This window comes from Dasypus novemcinctus, chromosome 4, assembly GCF_030445035.2.
Source record: "Dasypus novemcinctus isolate mDasNov1 chromosome 4, mDasNov1.1.hap2, whole genome shotgun sequence".
Classification (NCBI taxonomy): Eukaryota; Metazoa; Chordata; class Mammalia; order Cingulata; family Dasypodidae; genus Dasypus; species Dasypus novemcinctus.
Window position 1 is genome coordinate 70,605,112 of NC_080676.1, and position 19,651 is coordinate 70,624,762.

Genomic DNA, 19,651 nt, shown 5'->3' on the forward strand with positions numbered 1-19,651 from the left:
ATACCCGCTCCCCTGACTTTGAATTCTATTTACGGATTAGGACCCTGAGGACCGGTAGGTGAAGGAGCTCTTTCTACTTGTGTGTAGAGGGGCCAGCAAGGAAATCTGGCTCCTGGCTTCCATGACTGAGCTCCTGCCAGACCACGCCCTCTGGGCGCTCTTGGCAAGATTCACCAAGGATGGGGCAGGTGAATTGATCAGCAACATGAGACATGTGTCTCAGTGGCACAGACAGCACCCACCAGGGGGAAAGGGTGTGTGTGTGTGTGAAGTTCTTGACTCCCTTTCCCTTGGGCTAAAGCAGAGACAGGGTGGACACAGGGGCACCCACAGAGAGGCTGCCTGGTGCCTGGATGGCTTGGCCTGGAGCTTTTTAAAGCCGGGGTTGATCCTTGAGCTTATAGGTGGGAGTTGAGTGGGGCGGGGAAGATGGTTATGGGCGTCAAGCATCAGGCAGGACACGTCACATCCCAAATTGCACACCCCTGAACAACCCTAGTCTAGAAACTAACACAGGCCTGCCATTGTCAGGGCTGCCTCTTTGCCAGGGTTTGTGGTGCTGAGGAGCCCAAAGTCCACCACAACCACTGGTTATTCCAGCTACCTTAACACACCCTTCCTGCTCATTCTACTTCTTGGAGCTCAGCAGCTTCCCAGGTGAGGACTGCAGGCCTTGAGGCTCCCAGAGAGAAGAGCTCAGCCAAAAGGTCAGATGCTGTCCCTGGGGTCTCAGGTAGAGGCTGGCAGATTTGATTTAAGTGAGGGAGGTATATTAAGGTTCTCCAGAGAACTCTCTCTCTCTCTCTCTCTCTCTCTCTCTTTCTCCCTCCCTCCCTCCCTCCCTCCCTCCCTTCCTTCCTTCCTTCCTTCCATCTATATCTATCATATCTATCATATTTATGTATCTATCTATCTATCTGTCTATCAAGAGATTTATTATACGGAATTGGCCCACACAGCTGTGGGAGCTGGTAACTCTAAACTCCATAGGATATGCCGCGGGCTAAAAATCCTGATAAACATGGTGTTAAAGTCCTTAGTGTGAATTCCTCATGGGAAGCTAGCTGGCTGGAAATTCTGGCAAGGGCCAATGATGAAGTTGAGGCAGAAGTTCTAAACTCCAAAACCCTCAATTTTGGCTTTTAAGACCTCCAGCTGATTGGGTGAGGAGATTCCCCACATTGCCGAAAGTGTTTTCCTTTGTTGATTGTAGATGCAACCAACTGGTTGTAGATGCAAATCCCATCTACAAAATGCCTTCACAATCATAAGCAGGCCAGTGTCTGACCACACAACTGGACACTATAACCTAGTCAAGTTGGCACTTGAAATTTACCATCACAGGAGGGCAGGATAGCTGGGCTCACAGGGTGATCTCCAGCAAGAGCTGAGGGTCCAGATGTTAGGGAAGCAGTCTGTCTCTTCCTCCAGAGCCAGGGAAGGGAAAGGAGCATGCGGTTTCGAATACAAGCTCGAATATGCCTCAGCATCTCGCCTTTCTAGGCAGCACCGTTTTGCAATATCCCCTCCTGTTTTACTATCTCTGTATAAGATGTATATTCTCCTGATCCCCTTGTTAGACCCTTTCAATGTGTGGGCAGTAGCTTTTTTTTTTTTTTCCTTATGCCATGAATGCCTCACAGGATGAGATTCACCATGTGGTAAGAGTGGGAAGGTAATTCCCCGGCAAGAGGTGGGAAAAATATAGGGCATAAGTATTCCCTACATTTGGATATTTTCACAGGGTCCAGTTGGCTAGAGTGTGGATGAAAAGGGAATGTGGTGGGAAGGAGGCCTAAAAGGGAGGAATGTTTGAGGCCCTCCCTGACTCTGACACCGTCTGGTGCCTCCTGAGATTGAGAGGGTGGAATAGGTCTCCGGATGTGAGAGGGCCCACGGTAAACACTAAGGCAGGGCATAATACCCGAGAGGGGCTGTTGGTGATGACACCACTGTTTACTAAGGATTGACCCTCTTAATTCACAGCTGAGATGCCCTAGAAGCTTGGCAGTGCAGGATTATTGACAATGGCTTTCACAAGTGAGATGCACCAGAATCACCTGGGGAGCTTGTTCAAAATGCAGATTACAGGGCTTTCCTCCAGAGATTCTGGTTCAGCAGGTCTGGGGCAGCATGTAGGAATTGGCATTTAACAACTTTCCTAGATGATTCTGAGGCACATGGTCCATGGACCACACCTGGGGATCACATGGCTAGCAGGCTAGTCTGCCTTGCCTGCAGCAGATATAACTACACAGGGTCCAGAAAATGTCTTTGGGCAAACACTATCTTATCTTTGTCCCAGAAGTCCAACGCAGGACTTACAGTACTCATACCAAGCAGGCTTCCCCTTCTCTTTCCCAAGGTGCAACTGAGATAGAAATCTTGATGAGAGTCTCTGCAAGTCTCTGTGGGAAGGAGGAATTTTTGCCTTGACAATGCTCAGTTTGGGGGACCCAAAGTATACATAAGTGTTTCCTGCTGTGGGTTCCTTGGACCCCTAGGGCGCCATGGTACTATAAATAAGTCCTCGAACTATTTTATAAAACCTCCTGACTATAATAACCAGAATATTCTCTCTCCCTTTCTTTTTGCTTTTTATTGAAAATAACTCACTTAGAATGGTGATATTGGGCAAAATCCACTGTAGCCCGAGCCTCAGCCTCACAAGGCTGACCTGAAGAGTAGTTGTGCTTACATGTCATTGGTTTATTTGTCCATGGGTAGATGAATTATTATGTAATTAATGGACTCAAGCAGGCAATGTTGTTCAAAACACAGGTTCCACAAAGGGAATAAAGACATTTAAGAGAAAAGATCTGAAACCCTGGTCTGGATATCTAGCCCATTGTACATGACCACGAGAAACTTAAAAAAATGTTTTACTCAGATTTCCCTCCTCTTAGCTAGAAAAGATAGTTTGCATTCTCCAAGAGAACAGTCTGTTCCCTGAACATGTTTCAGAAATGTTAATATCATTCAGTACAAGGTGGAGAAAGTGTCTTATTTGCCTAAGAGAGAAAGTGTCTATTTCCACCACGGCATCTGGGGAGGAAGGGGCTCCCGCCTGGGGCTCTCTGGCTCTCCCTTGACTACTTTCTGGTCAGGCCCATGTGCTGCTTCTGGGACCCTAACGAGGTGTGACATATGGGAAGCTTCAGTGACCACATTTAAGGCCTCAAATATGAGCAGAGGGCTCCTGTGCCGCCAAAAGGTGAGTGATTCATGTATTCCACGCACTGGTGGAAAGCCCACTCGAGTTTGATTAAGTACACTCTTTACCGACGGGAAGTGCAGCCTCTGGCTTCTGGTGTGTAGCAGCAAGATGCTTTTGGGTTGCGGGCTGCGTTTTGCACTCACCCTTTCTCTTTCCCTGGGTGGTCGCAGTGTCTCCTCGGCCTTCACAGAACCCCCAGTGGTGTGCCTCCCAGTCACCCCTGGAGATTCTGATCCGGTTGGTCTGGGCCAGGCACCTTCATTTTTATAACTCCCTTGTAGGTGACTTTGAATTGCTCCAAAGCCTCAGGACTACTGACCTGCATAGATTAAACTCTACCCCGAATCTTTTGAGCCTCAAACCTACGTAAGCTCCTGTCTTCCGCGCGTCTCCCCCTGCGAGGTTTAAGAGGCATCTCAAACTCAAAGACATTTTAGTCACTTCCCCAGCTGTGTCCAACCCATTGCATTTATTCTTTCTTCCAAAATCAATCTCAAGTCCATCACCTCTACAAGGAAAATTCTGCCTTTTGTAATCAAAGTCTAGCTGTCCCTGGATGGGGAGGGAAGCTCCTCCTCTGATTCACAAATTTCCGTCTCTGTGAGGATCTTTTTCTAGCTGTTGCTCCCACCCACAGTCGTCTGGATGAGGGCCTGTCATGCCTCCTGCATACGCACAGCACTCTTCCTTTAACTCCCTCCAGCACAGCAGAGACAAAGCTGGTCTCTTTGGACAAGCATTGTCCCACTAAAGGCAGCGATTTAAAAAACGAGCAACAAGGAATCAGAAGGCATAAGGTGGCACAAGATAACCTGGTGTTCAGGGAGGGACATTCTCTTTGGAGCCTGCAGACCATGCCCATCCTGGCTGCCCTTCTGTCTCCCTGTGGCAGGCCCTATTTTAACACTGGCTGGGCAGAGTATGAACCTTGTACCTTGTACAGGTACCTTGACTCCCAAGGCTCCCCTGAAAACACCCCACATATGGTCCTTCCCTTGCTTTCTTACATGTTCATTTTCTGTTTCCTGTCTGAGCACCCACCTCTTGTCCAAGTAACTCGCATGGGAAATGAGCATCCCTTCAGAGGAGACCACATCTGCTTGGTTTTGTAGGCTTTACCATTGCAACCAAATCGAAATATGACAGAGTGATCCTGATTTTCATCATAAAGTTTCATCACACCTCCCTGACAGCCCCATGGTCTCCACCCCCGTGCTGGCCCCATCAGTGCTCGCGAGCGTGGGTCCCAGAGAGCTTTGTTTATGCAAATTATATCTAATATTTCCTGTATTACAAATTAAAACAGAGAAATTAAAGAATAGCTGTTTACTATTTCATTTATAAAACAATGATAAACCTGTTACATACCAATATAAGAAATATATTTTTTAGTGAAAAATAAGTATATTTCTAAAATTTAAAAAAATACTGAAAAGAGGGACATTGTTTATATTTTTTGCAAGTTTCGTTCATGTTTGGCTTAATAGATAAGCTGGAGTCTTGTAGCTGCTCCTGTATTCAATCTATTATGCTAGATATATTTTTTGAAGTATATGAAAAAAATTTAGCCTCACCCAGATTTGTAGTTAGAAAATTGTGGAGTATTTTAATAGTCTCAGATAATCATATTATTATATTTGATACTCCACTCAAACTAAAAAGTTAGTGGTTTCTAAAAGGCTAGTTTACCATAGATCTGAACCCGTATCAATGAACTTTTCACACTGTCTTACACTAAAAGCGTTTCCCTTGCACTTTCCTTTTTTAAGATTTATTTTATTTTATTTATTTATTCCCCCACCCCTCATTGTTTGCACTCGCTGTCTGCTCTCTGTGTTCATTTGCTGTGTGCTCTCTGTGTCTGCAAGTCTTCTCTTCAGGAGGCACCGGGAACTGAACCTGGGACCTCCATGTGGGAAAGAGGTGCTCAATCACTTGAGCCACCTCAGCTCCCTGCATTTTTGTTCTGTCTCTCAGTCTTTCCTCTTTGTGTCTCCTTTGTTACATCATCTTGTTGCATTAGTTAGCCATGCCTGTCCATCACACCAGCTCACTGTCTTACTCTTCTTCTCCAGGAGGCACCAGGAACTGAACCCAGGACCTCCCATGTGGTAGGCAGGAGCTCAATTGCTCGAGCCACATCCACTTCCCTATCTTGCACTTTGAATTGATCTTTTACCTATATGTGATTTTCGAATATCATGCATTGGTCATTTGAAAAATGTTGGTTCACAGAGTTTCCAAGTGTTGACACATTCCTTTATCCAATATTTAAAAATCACAATCATTAATATCACCACTCATTTCACTGAAAATGTATTTATGCTTTAAGAAGCTGTCAAGCTTACAGTGCAGATACAATTTTTTCAAAATTCAGATTTTATCATTGGCAACAAATACTATTAGTTGCTTTCCTTGAAGTGTCAGGCTCACATGCTTCATTTTTGAGAAAATATCTGCCCAAATCCAAGCTTGAATAACCATAGTTTGTTTATATCAATAAAAATATGTTTTCTGAAAAAGTGACTAGTTCAGCTCACAACTTAAACAGTCACACAAGTGATTTTTCTTTGAGATCGACCATTGTACTTCAATATGTGGCACAAGTTTTTATGTGTACCTATACCTGTTCATCATACAGAATATTATAACAGTGTGGGTTGAGATTTAATACAGTTAATAATGTTTACCACTTCATAAAGGATATTCTTAAATGAAACTGGCTTTTAAAAAACAATTATTATTTTTTTACTGTGAGTGCATGGTAGTGAAGAATATAATGACTATTAGTAGAGTATAGGGTCACTATCTTGATTCATGCTATGGTGCCAACAGCTTTACCCATCATTATTTTTGCACCATTAAAAAAGCAGGGGGAAGTGGATGTGGCTCAAGTGATTGGGCTCCTGCCTACCAGCCCATGAGAGGTCAGCGGTTTGGTTCCTGGTGCCTCCTAAAGAAGACAGTGAACTGGTGTGACAGACAGGCGTGGCAAGCTGACACAACAAGATGATGCAACAGGAGACACAAGAGGAAAAACATAGAGACACAACAAAGCAGGAATGAAGGTGGCTTAATCGATAAGGTGCTTCCCTCCCACATCAGAGGTCCCAGGTTCAATTCCCGGTGCTTCCTATAGAAACAAAGAAGATGATCAGACACAGAGAGTGCAAACAACAAGGGGATGGGGAGAGATTAAATAAAATAAACCTTAAACAGACAAACCAAAAAAAGCAGAGGAAAAAGGCAAGGGGAAAACAGGGAAAATAGGCAAATGACATTGTCATACCATTACAAAAATAGTTTTGACTTCATAGACTCTCTGAAAGGGTCTGGGGATCGCCAGAGAGCTGTAGAAGACTTTGAGGACATCTGTGTCAACTCACAAATTCTCAATGGCTCTCCATTTCTTAATGGCTAAAGACTGGCTATACCAGGAGTGGTATTTCATGAACTCCAATCTGCTTACTGTATTTCTGCAGGCTCTATTCATAAAGATTTAACTTCTAAGGAAGTCAGCAGAGATTCCAAGAGTGCTGCCTGTGGAGAAAACTTTATGAGTAGTCAACAAGCCTAGCTATGATGGCTGCATCTTGGGGAGGCTGCTGGTGGGAAGCTGACATCAGCTGGGCAGTAGTCCTTCCTCAGTGCACACAAGGCTTGAACGGTTTCTGTGGAAAGTATGGTGTCCTTTCTTGAATTCCAAGGCTATGTGAGCTGGCAGTTGCAGCAATGATCTCATTACAACTGAGTGACTGAGCAAGGCAGGCGTCCTCCAAGGAGATCATTTGGTTTAGAGTGACTGTCTAATTAAACTGCACAACAGGACTTTGCAGCTGGTGGGAAGGAAGTGTGATTTGGGTTTTGCAGACGAAAAAATGACATTTGTAGAGGTAAAGTTAATTGGCAAGAGTGATAGAGCAGATTAGCTTCATAAATTCAGAGACTTTTAGAGCTAGATGTCAACCAGGTGAGCTGAGTTGAAAGGAGTGGAAAGATAGCTCAGGTTTCCAGCAGAGCTACAATGGCACTAGAGCCAACCAGGCAACCAGGCTGATCCCTGTTCTGCCTCACAAAAATGACACTGCATGCCTTTCTCACATTTCTTGTCAGCATAACCTCCCAAAGAGTACTATAGCTACTCACTGTATCTTTCGGCTGGTGACCATGTCTTCCTTTTTTTTTTTTTAAGATTTTTAAAAAATTTATCTGCCCGCCCCCCCGCCCATTGTCTGCTCTCTGTGACCATTCACTGTGTGTTCCTCTGTGTCCACTTGCATTCTGTCAGCAGCACTGGGAATCTGTGTCTCTTTTCTGTTGCATCATCTTGCTACATCAACTCTCCATGTGTGCAGTGCCACTCCTGGGCAGGCTGCACTTTTCTCACATGGGGCGACTCTCCTTGCAGAGTGCACACCTTGTGTATAGGACTCCCTTACAGAGGGGACACCCCTGTGTGGCAGGGCACTACTTGCATGCATCAGCTTTGCACATGGGCCAGCTCCACACGGGTCAGGAGGCCCGGGGTTTGAACCCTGGACCTCCCATATGGTAGGCAGATGCTCTATCAGTTGAGCCAAATCTGCTTCCCAATGTGGCCATGTTTTCAAAGTGAGGTTGGAAGGAAGACCCCCAAGTCTTAGTCAGGAAACCTGATGGAGGAAACGTGATGCTTCTCAGTAGCTAGAGGTCTAAGACTAGGTTCTTGGATATTGCAAGCCACTTTCCTAGGGTCAGCAATTGACCCTGGGTTGGGAAATGTTCTAAAAGGCTAAGATATTCTAATTCCCTCACTTACCTCTTGAACATCTGTTAACTCATTTCATCCTCACAGCAATGCCATGAGATTAGGTGGGACATAGGGTTTTTATTCCCATTTTATGGATGAGAAGGATGAGTCCCAGAAAAGGTACATGTCTTGTCAAGATCACATTAGTTAGTGGCAGAACTGGGACTTGCAGTTCCAGAGCTGCAAGCTCACAATCTCAGGCTTTGACACTTGTCTATGCTCCTTCTACTTAGTCCTGTCTGACTGATGCACTTATGGAAATGCAGCCGGTCTTGGCAATCCCACAGGGGATGCATTCTATCTTAGTGACACACACAACATTCCTTTCTCAGCTTCCTTCACCCATCTGGTGTGATTTCCTCATAAACATAAAGCACACTGACACACTGGGAGTTGCTCCAGGATTCGAATCCTGTGGCAGCAATAGAATAGTCTAGTTTGGCTTGTTCAACGCATGTGATTATAAACTATAGAGATTATTGACTTTTCACTTCCTATAGGGATGCTATGGTGTAGAGAGAAGCGTACTGGGTTTGAAGACAGAAAAATCAGGATTCTAGTTCTCTTGATATTTAATCACTGGTTAACTTTCAGTCAAGCTATTTTCTCTCTCTGAGCCTCAATTTCTTCATCTATAGAATGAACACAATGTCACCTACCGTAAGCTAGCTCAGAGAGTTATTTTTGAGCAAAAAATGACATGAGTTTTTAAAGTAAGCTTTGTATGCTGTGACTATCTATGAGACGATGAGGGCTTGTATCACGAGATAATTAACCATGTTTACAACATCAAGTGGGACTGTTCTTTTACTCAACAGGATGGTACAGACCTTCTGGACAGGCATTGCCTTCCTTAAATAAGGCCCTGGAAATTACAACATTTGGCTCAGGAAAAGTGACCCAAGAGACTCCAGTAGCTGAGAGCAGGGCCTGGTTGTGGATGGGATTTACGTGGTTCTTCTTTCAGCAGCTTGGGTCGGATGGTGTGGATCTGAGTGGGATGGCCAGTGTGTCTCTGTGCAAGGCTCCACAATTCCTCATCTCTCAGCTCTCATGCACCCTGAGCTGTGATGGTCTGACCGCTGTTCAAGCAGCAGCAGGATCCTGCCTGGCTGAGGGGTTGGCTAGGCATCTTCAGGGCCCTGTGCAGATTGAAACTGAGGTGCTGGCATTCAAAGATGGCTCTCAGACACTTGTGGAGAGAAAGGCTGGCAGGTGTTTAATTCTGAATTCTCTAGAATTCACAAGGAGAGCAGTTAGGAGCATGGTCTCTGAAATTTGATTGCTTGAGCTGAAATCCTGCTTCTCTACTTGCCTCCCTGTGACTACATTCTCTTATTCTTAAAATTAGGATGATAACCATATCTACCTTATAGCATTGTGAGAAATAAATGACTTAAATATGTACAAAAGCAATTAGAACAGAGCCAAACACATATTTATACATTAACTACTACACTAATACCATTATTATTATTATTAGTTTCTGATTTCCACAGGCTAGAACAAGCACTGGTCTAAACATACATGTTGTTTGGGCTGAGAGGACTTGTTCCGTGAATCATGGGGCAAGGCTTTCTAGAGGTTCTTTCTAGAATGGTGGGGCCCTGGGGCAGTTCCACCAGGATGCGGCTACCCAGCATATTTGCATTTTAAAGCAGCATCACACCAACAGTATCTTCATAGATGACCAAATAGTTCATAATGACAAATATTTCGAACAGAACTTACTAATGTTCAGAAAAGAGGTCTAGAGTGGAGTGTCCCATGCCTCACAACCTTCTCCAAGTGCAGGGCTCAGAGCTGCTGCCCCAATTGCCCTACCAAGGGATGGAGCTGCTTCAAAGCCCCAGTCCAGGGAGAAGTGTAGACTCTTAGGTTGGAGCAATCAGGCTATAACACCCCAACTTCTCAGGAAAGAATACTGGTGGGAGTTAACATATTGTCCTCTATATGAAATATTCCTGGACCACCTCCTCTTCATCGCTCCATCCTTTCCTCAGACTCTCAGAGGCCTGGATTTACACTTTCTATGTATGTGGTAAGTTGCTTGAATGACTCATATGATCATGCTTAACTCAAGCCTTAAGCAGGTGGCAAAATTACCTTCCTCTCTTGGGTGATGTAACAGAGCATAGGATAAGACTGAGGAAGGTTCTGGTGCTATGAGATTTAGGTTTGACATGATCTGAGTGTATGATTTTCATGTCCCCAGGCTTCAAAGCAAGCAAAAATGAAGATGTGGTTATTAATTATTTATTTCCCTTTCAAAAGCTATCACTGACTGGATTTAAGATGATGTAATGAAGACTTTTTGTCTTTAGAAAAATCTTGCTTAGTCTTTTCATCAAAAAAAAAAAAATTAAGGAATTATCCCTTTAGGGAAGCAGATGTGGCTCAACTGATAGAGTGTCCACCTACCATATAGGAGGTCCAGGGTTCAATACCCAGGGCCTCCTGGCCGGTGTGGTGAGCTGGACCATGCGCAGTGCTGCTGTGCTCAAGGAGTGCCATGTTATGTAGGGATGCCCCCACGTAGGGGTGCCCCATGCACAAGGAGTGCACCCGCAAGTAGAGTCACCCCATGCTACAAAAGCGCAGACTACCCAGAGTGGTGCTGCACACACAGAGAGCTGACACAGCAAGATGATGCAACAAAAAGAGACACAGATTTCCGGTGCCACTGACAAGAATGAAAGTGGACACAGAAGAACACACAGACAATGGACACAGAGCAGACAATGTGGGGATTGGGGGGAGAGAAATAAATAAAAATAAATCTTAAAAAAAAAAAGGAATTATACCTTTACATGATATGTCTATATAAAATTTACTTTTAGAAAGAATGTCGCACCAATTAAAAAATGAATAGAACACAATAGGAGCGGATGTGTGGGACTAAAATGAATCTAGTGCTGGGATATTTAATTTAATAGTTTAGACCTCATTACCACAAGTTTAGCTTTGGCCCCAACTCTTTGTCACAAAAAGATTTCAGACTTGAAACACTGGCCTACTCATGTGAAATAATGAATGATAGAACACTCATTAAGTCAAAAGACCACACAAGCAATGAGGCTTTGTTACCTCAAATATGTTTTGGAAGCAGGTGAGGGGAAAATGAAGGAAGGAGGGAAGAAAAGGAGAAAATAAGTGAGCAAGAAGGGAGGCTATGTGGAAGGAAGGAGTCTAGTGAATTCTTTAGAATTCATTTTTAAGATATTTGACCTGTTGAACATACTTTCTAATGTTCTCCAAAAGGGGAGGCTTTGGAAAACAAGATTAAGACGTTCTTCAATAACAAAAGGGCCTCTCTAGAATCTTCAGGAATTTTCCTAGCATTAATTACACACACACTCTCTTTCTCTTTTTTTCTGTTTTTTTTTTTTTGTTGTTGTTGTTGTTGTTTTTGCTGTTAAGATGGTCTATTACCTGGCTGGCCCACATTCTAGCCTTACTGGCTGGCCATGCCCCAAGTTCTCAAAGGAGAGTTTTTCATTGAATCTCTTATATTTAAAGGCTCTGTGTCTCTGGTTTTTAAAGAAAAAAACTAACAATTGAATTGGGGTTAGATCTTTTGTTTTTCTACAAAACCACACACTATCTTCAAACTCCTTCACAGTCTACTTCTGTTGGTATGATTCAAGCAAGAGTGTGTACAAATGTGACTCTTGCCAATTATTTCTGCACCACTGGAGATACGTGAAAGTATTCATTCTTACTGAGATGTAGCAAGGGGTTGAGTCAGTACCAACATGACTACTCACTTCTATTTCACCTTGTGGAGAACGTTCTTTCAAGGGCACTTAAAAACAGTAGTCAAGTTTGGACAAATTGGAAAACACTGTAAGAGCTAAGGCTGTTTAAGCTAGAGAAAGAAGACTTGAGAAGACAAGAGAGCTGTCCCAAAACATCTGAAGGATTGCCCTGGGGAAGAGGGAGCAGATCTGTCTGCACCATGTATGAAGTAGAAATGGACTGAGAGAGTGGATGTAAAATCTAAGGGAAGTGTCCCACATGCACAACTGTCCAAGGACAGCAGTATTAGCACCCCATCAGTGGAATTGTTCAAGCCAAGACTAGAAGTCTACTTGGCAGGCATACAGCAGAAGGGAATACCAGCCCTGGATAAGAGCTGTCTTTCAGCTTTACACTTCTGGGGTTTTAACACTTTCTTCCCCAACTCTGCCTTCATAAACACAGGAAGGAGCCTCTTGAGAGCAGTATGACATTCCTGGGGGAGTGTTGTGCCAAGGCTGTGAGAGACAGAGGGCTGCAGCCCTGCCAAGGGCCCAGGATGGGAGGTCTTGGGCCAGGGAGACCTCAGCTTCCTTAGCCTCAGAGCTTAGACAGTAGCTTCTTGGTAAATGAAACATAAATCCATTAAGTTATGATCCTGGCTACACTTCTTTTTATCCTATGAAACTCAATTTACCACTTACTTTGTGTCTTGGCCAGGCCCTGGAGGTGGAAGTGGGGCTGGGGTAAGATGGGACAGAGATGAATCAGACCCAACTCCTGCCACCAGGACCTACAGTGTGGTCATGGATGAGGCAGGGGAAGGCAGTACACTGTGAGTGCCACAGAAGGGACACAGTATGTGTGGGCTTGCAGGACAGAGCATCGCCCTTGGCTGGGGACCAGGAATGCTTCCAGGGAAGTGATGCTTGAGATGCGTGCTGAGTGATGGGTAGAAGTTTAGATTGCTGGAAAGGGGGTAGACGAGAGTCACCATTATAATGTGAAAGTATTTTCTCTCCCTGTGTGGGTAGGTAAATAGTGCTATAAGTTTGATTTTAATATTCTTTATTTCTCTCAGGAATCCAGATACCTATTCCTCACCCTAAAATATTTATGTGTCTATAACTGTCCCCTTTATGTCCTGGACAAAACTCACCTATCAACTGATCTGTGGATTGGGACTAGCGGAGGAACCAGTGTCTCTGAAGACAGAGAAATCAGGAGGTGAGGGATCAGGGCCTCAGGAGGGCCATGGGGTATGGGTAGGAAGGAGACTAGAGAGGAACATAAAGTGGGCTTATCCATTTGACAAACACTTACTGATAGTACTAATAATTTGCAACAGTAACTGTGCTGGGAACCGGACATCCTAAGATGAAGACAGTAGGACATCTGTCCCCTGGGAGGTCTCATGCTAAGGCAGTTGTGTAGGCAAATAATCGTGGTGGTAGTAGATAAGTGCAGCCAGCGAGAAAGGCCACAGAGCTGCAAAAGCTTGTGAGCCCCCCGGGGAAGGGATTCACTTAGTCTGGAAGGCAAGGACAACAGGAAACTCACTTAGACCAGGGAATATGATGTGTGGGAAGTTGCTCAGCCCAGTTCTTGCACTTAGACTCTTAAGAGTTGTAACTTATTAGCCAATTAAGGGGTCCAGATGCCCCTTCATACAAGAACTTTCTTTATAACTTCCAGTCTTCATGCTCACCCAGCTTCTGCTGCCTGTGGGTGGCTCTGGTGGGGTCTGCCTCCTGGATTTCCCACTTGCTGGTTGGAGATGGATTTGACCCTCAGGAAGGGTCACTAACCAAGTGAGAGCCATACTCCTCAGGAAACACTATTATGTAGATGAGTGATCTCTAAGCAGGGAAACATAACAGCCCATGGGTTGGACACAGATCTGTTTACTAGCAGATTCCCACTTTAATCACATGCCATCTTTGATTTCTTTTGTGATCTGGTAGAAAATCCAGCTTCTTAATCTTTTAATCACAGCTCTTGGCTCCTCATTCCTCATTCTCTCTGTAGGATTATGTGTGGGATAACTCTTTTCTTGAATTCACCACAACACTCAGCAAAGATGTTTTCAGGAACAGAATAAGATTGCCTTTGGGTTACTTCAGAGTTCATAGAAACCACTTCTCTACTTACATATAGCCATTTTTAACCCTCTGTGGGTTTGGAACTTCTCCTTTCCTGACTTGCTGTCTTTAATTGGCATTCTCTCATCTCTTTTCAGAGCAAGAGTAGATGCTTCCAGTGTATGCAAACATTACAGTTCCAGGTAATTGAGGAGAGCAGTTTGTATTTACATGATTATTCTTATTTTTATATGACCATAGATTTAATCTTTCTATGCAAATAAGACTGTTAAGATTATATAATAATATATATTATATATATACTATGCTACAAATAATGTGATTTGATTTTTCATTTTTGCAATATGAACTGATTCAGGCAATGGTATCAATGATACTTTTAAAGTGGGATTTCTTAACTTCTTATTTTAATGGGATTAAGGACCTACTATGTGTGTACACTCCACTGCCATCAATCCCAGACACCACTACACATTAAAGAAGGAAAGAAAGAAATCGAGGTAGGAGGATGAGTGTTGTCTCCACTCTGCCTAGTTTTCAATCCAGCCTTTAACAATTAACCTGAATGAAGGGCAAAATCTAAAGGCAGAAATATGCAGATTTTCATACCAATTATACTGCTGTGTCTGAGGCGATGAAGGGAACAATTCGTTCTGACTAAAGGGTCAGAAAAAGGCTTTTTGGAGGAGGTGGCATTTGAATTTTGATGGGTGGGTCATTTGTGGAAACTAAAGACTGGCGGTGGAGAGGGAGGAGAGGCATGGAAGGGTGCAGGGCCACGACTGGAGCACTGCCCCCATCTCCTTGATATTCCCCATCCCCGCACAAGCCAGACTTGCATGCTGGACAGTAACTGTCTCAACCACACCCTGCAGAAACCCACAACCCTGTGACTGATAGGAGTTGGAGGATAAATACCCCAGCTCCCTTTACTCTTGGGTAGGGAAAACCCTGGAGTGGATTCTACACTGGGAACCTGCTCAATAAGATGCCTTTTACTGATTTCCTTTCCTTCCTTACTCTCTTACTGGTATTTTCTTGGATCATCTCCCCATCTCCCCTTTCCAAAATACTTGCACTTGAATCCTTGTCTCAGGGCCTGCTTCTTAGACAAAGGCTGTTTGAGTAGCTGGTACAAAGACCAGTAGGTGGGAGGAGTTGGGTCTGATGGGGGAGCATAACTGCTCCAAGTTGGCTAGTGGTGTGGAGTTATAGCAGGAGATGAGACTAGGACGATAGGGGTCATAATGTGAAGTACCTGAATTCTAGACAAAATAATCTGACTTTTCTGTAGACAATGGAAAACCATGGAAGTGGTAGAGTGGTATAAACATTCTTCTTTCTGCTTCTCTGGCACAAAATCTAGCAGTGTTATTTTTCTTCCATTCCATCCATTCTGAGTCGCCTGCTTGCTATGGATTCTGATGCACTTGAGAGCCACTGAACTGGTGTCTGGTTTTGAAAATATTGGCTTTTTCTTGAGCTTCTGTACAGTAAGACCTGGGATTTGGTGGAAGGGCCAGATTCTTGGAACAGAATAAGATGTTCTGGCATTAACTGGAATTTTTCTTCATAGGCCAGAAGAGGGAGAGTGGTTTTAGTCAGTCACCCCTGTTCTCAGAATCTCAGAGGGAATGTTTGATGCAAGAAGAGTTTCCTATAGCCCTAAAATAAGCTCAGCCCATAGGGTTTGGCATGTGTGATCACAAATAGGAAAAGGCAAGGGAGTCAAGTGGCAGTCACTGGGGACATTGGTGGTGCCAGAGTTGTTCATAAGGGCTTTGCTGGTAGAAGGATTGACCATCACACACCTCCTTACATGCCGAGGGTCTGCAGGGCTTTGGAGAATATCTCCCCAGGCCTGTGTATATCTCAGTTAATGGTGGTGGTCAGGAAGTTTCCCAATAAGGAAGGACTATTGCTATTTATCCTAAGTAGTAGGAAGAATTGAGGAAAAGAGCCTTTTCTTGGGAAGAGTCTGGTGCTAGCCAGAGGAAATGCATGGGCTATCTTGTAATTCTGGTGGGGAAAAGGCCAAGGGACAGCATTAATCCAACCAGTGTTTGTTGAGTCCTGCTTTCGAGCCAGGTCCTGAGCTGGATGCTGAGGGTGGGAGTGGGGAGAAGAAACAATATGAGTATGTGGAGATTATGGTCAGGGATCTCTGGACTGACTGTATGATAGCTGGGCCCTGAGCCTTAGCAGACTTGCAACTCCTGTACTCTGGTTTATTGGACTTACCCCACTCAGCTAACATGGAGGTGAAAAGGGTCAACCACCACACCAGGGAGCCAAGAGTGCCTACAGCTGGAAGCAAGAGAGTTGCATCCAGCATCCATGTGGAATCTAAGCCCCCTCTTGATATAGATGTGGAGTGGACACAACCATTCTAGGGTCCACAGGATGGAGGAATAGAATATGGATTAGAGTGGACTGATTGATATTCTATTCATGAACTATTGTGATTAGTAATCGAAGAAAATGTGGCATTGGTGTGGAGGAAGTGGCCATGGTGGCTGCTGGGGGTAGGGAGTGGGAGGAAGAGATGTGATGTGGGGGCATTTTCGGGGGTTGGAGTTGTCCTGGGTGGTGCTGCAGGGACAGTTACCGGACATTGTATGTCCTCCCATGGCCCCCTGGGTGGACTGTGGGAGAGTGTGGGCTATGGTGTGGACCACTGACCATGAGGTGCAGCGGTGCTCAGAGATGTATTCACCAAATGCAATGAATGTCTCATGATGATTGAGGAGGTTGTTGTTATGGGGGGAAGAGTGGGGTGAGGGGGGTGGGAGGTATATGGGGACCTCATTTTTTTAAATGTAACATTAAAAAAATAAATAAAGATTAAAAAAAAAAGAGGTATGTGCAGCTCGAACCATAATTCCAGATGCAGTTGACCAGAGCTGTGAAGTACAAAGTCCCCCAGAGGCTAGGGAGCTCAGTTTTGGGACAGAGTGGAAGTGTTTCATAGGAAGGTGAAAAGAACTTTGAAGGATGCACAGGGTTTTGACACATTGAGAAGGTGGTGGGGAGATGGGGGAGTTTCATGCCCAGAGACATTATTGGGAGAGATCAAAAGAACCAAACTAAGCCCAGCTCTGAGGGAGAGGTCCTCCTGCCAGAAAGATCATCGCCGTCTTCCCTGAGGAGCCACCTGGGCATCACATGCCCAACCGGCAGGAGCGCCCCTTGTCTTTCTTCACTCCTGGCCCTCAGGTCCAGGAATAGGAGGCCTGGTTTTGGTTCTGGCTCATGCATTTGCAGAGGCCGTACCCTTTCTGGGACACCATTTGTCTACTTAGAACCCAGGGGGAGTTGGGGTGGTGAAAGAAGGCCGATGTCAGGGAAGGGCAGGGGCCACAGGGGCTTTCTCAGTTACATGCGCCACCCCACCCTAGGGGAGAAGCACCGCTGGGCCGGGCCACTGCCTTCTCCCATTGAGGATATCCCATCCCTCAGGTATGTTCAGGTGTGTGTGTGCGTGTGTCTGTGTGGTGGTGGGAAATTCACTGGAATGTCCCTCCCTAACATTTCAGAATTTCCTCAGACTGGTATGTTTTCCAGTCATCTACCTCCCCTTCCCACACCTTCCACCTCCCAATCTAACCACAGCCAGTTTGTCCACGGTACATGATGTGCCTGGTGACTTGCCGACTCTCAGGGACTTGGCCTGCTGCCAGGCTCAGCTCAGGCTGGCCTCATGGGAGCTCTGCCGGCTCATTAAAGCCCTTCATTTGCCTGTGAAGGCGCGCTCCACGTGCCAAGGTGCAACATGAGTCTAATGAAGAAATTATTAATGGGCAAAGCTTGAATGCAAATAGACTAAGCCCCCACCAGAACACCCTCTTAAAAACCAACCAGAAAACTTATTTGTTGCCATTTTGGGGTAGTTCACCCCTTCCCTTGCCAGCCCATTCTAAATTGGGATTGTTCTTTTAGAAAGTTCTTCCTGTAAGCTGCTTCTTGGAGGCTGGGCTTCCTGAGGAGGTCCTCGCTGAAGGTGGTTTCTTGGCTCTGCTGCCCTGTCTACTTCTGCAGTATTTTACTTGTTCAACACTGACCTCCTCAAGTCAAGGGGAGTCACCCAGTATCTAGTATGTGTTGGGCACTGTTGGGGGAGGGTCAGTGGTAAAGAACAGGTCACATGAGGTCCCAGCCCTCTGGTGGCTCACGGTCCAAGAAAGAAGATAACAACCACGTGCAAATAAATACACTACATTGAGTAACTGAAAAGAGGCACGGGAGAGGCCTCCAGGCATTGTATGTGGGGATTCAGAGTCACGTCCAGCTTGGTGATGGTGGAGGTGGGAGGGGTGTGTGTGTGTAGGGGGGGCGGGGACGAGGATGAGAATCAGGGAAGATATTTGGGAGAAGGTGTCCTTGAAATTGGTCAAGAAGGATATGTAGAAGGTTTGGTCAGGTAAAAGTAGAGGGTAACTAGACAACAGTGAGTGGAAGGTGAAAACGCAGGTGTGAAAAGGCCAGTTTGGCAAGTGAGTAGGAGGTGATGGAGGGGTAAATGGAGTTGATGTTGGGGCAGGTGGGGCCATTCTGACGAGGAGTGAATGCTGTGATAGAGTAGAGCTCTGAGCAGCATGTTCTCTATTCTTCTCTCCATATCTAGCCTCTGCCTTCTCCAATGTGGAAGATTGGTTGCTGAAACAGCCATCAGTTATTCTCCTCCCCGTATCAAGCCTGCTTGCTGTGTAATTTTCAATGCTCTCCTCTCATTCTGAGCCTAGCCATGTGACTTGCTTTGGCCAAGCAAACACACCCAGAGACTTGAAAAGCATTTGCCCTCTACGGTGTCTCTTTTGCTGCTCTTGGAATCCTGCCACCGTGTGACTAAGCATGCTGAAGGATCAGAGACCAAGTGGAGAAGAGGCGCCCCAGCTGACATGCAGCTGACCATGCATGAGTGAGCACCAGGAGATCAGCTGAGCCCAGTCAAGATCAGCAGAACTGCCCAACCCAAAGGATCAACCTGTAGAAATGTGAGCTAAATAAATGTTGTTTTAAGTTTGTAAGTGGTGGAGTAGTTTGTTATGCAGCAAAAGCCAACTAATAAAGGAATAAACCCCGATTCAAAGCCTCCAGGTTTAGAGGTCGTGGGATATGAGCAAGCATATTTTGCATGTGGAAGGAAGGGTGTGGATGATTAGAAAGCCATGTTGGTGGATCCACTGCCAGGGGGCAACGGTCCCAGCCTGGCTCTCGGGAGCCATCTGGAGCATTGCTTTCTGCAGGGAGGAGTTATCACCCCTTTTCCTGCCAATTCCTCCAAGATAAAGAATGAAAAATGAGTCCTCTCAACACTCTCTGGCACCGTTCCTCATCTCCAGAGAATTTTCCTCAAGCACTTTTAATCAAGCATTAGGCCACTCATTAAGCAAATCAGGGATTCAGTATCCCTGAGGAACTTTGATAGTGGGACTGCAGTCTGGATGCATTTTTCCTAACAACCACCCATGCCATCAGGACTCTCCTGTGACAGACCTCCCACCACTCTGAGCCTTGAACACGGCCTTATGGTTAATAAAAGTAATAATTAAGGATGATGATAAATGGCAAGGAAAACTTAGGATCCGCCTCTCCTACTACCACTCCTTTTTTTTTTTTTTTGAGATACTGGAGCCAGATTGAACCCCAGACCTTGTATGTGGGAAGCCAGTGCTCAACCACTGAGTCACATCGGTCCCCCTGAGTGTTTTTTTTTTCCCCGTTTCTTTGCTTGTTGTTTTTGTTTGTTTGTTTGTTTTTAGAAGGCACCAGGAACTGAACCTAGGTCCTCCCATGTGGGAAGCA

The 19,651-nt window shown here is 45.2% G+C and overlaps 1 long non-coding RNA gene across 1 annotated transcript; it reads left to right on the forward strand.

The window, feature by feature from the left end:
* The first annotated feature begins 2,999 nt into the window (after positions 1-2,999).
* LOC111760860 (uncharacterized) lies at positions 3,000-18,873 on the forward strand. Its single transcript, XR_002794439.2, has 2 exons — positions 3,000-3,214; positions 18,471-18,873. It is a non-coding gene; the product is annotated as an uncharacterized lncRNA (long non-coding RNA).
* Positions 18,874-19,651: the final 778 nt, after the last annotated feature.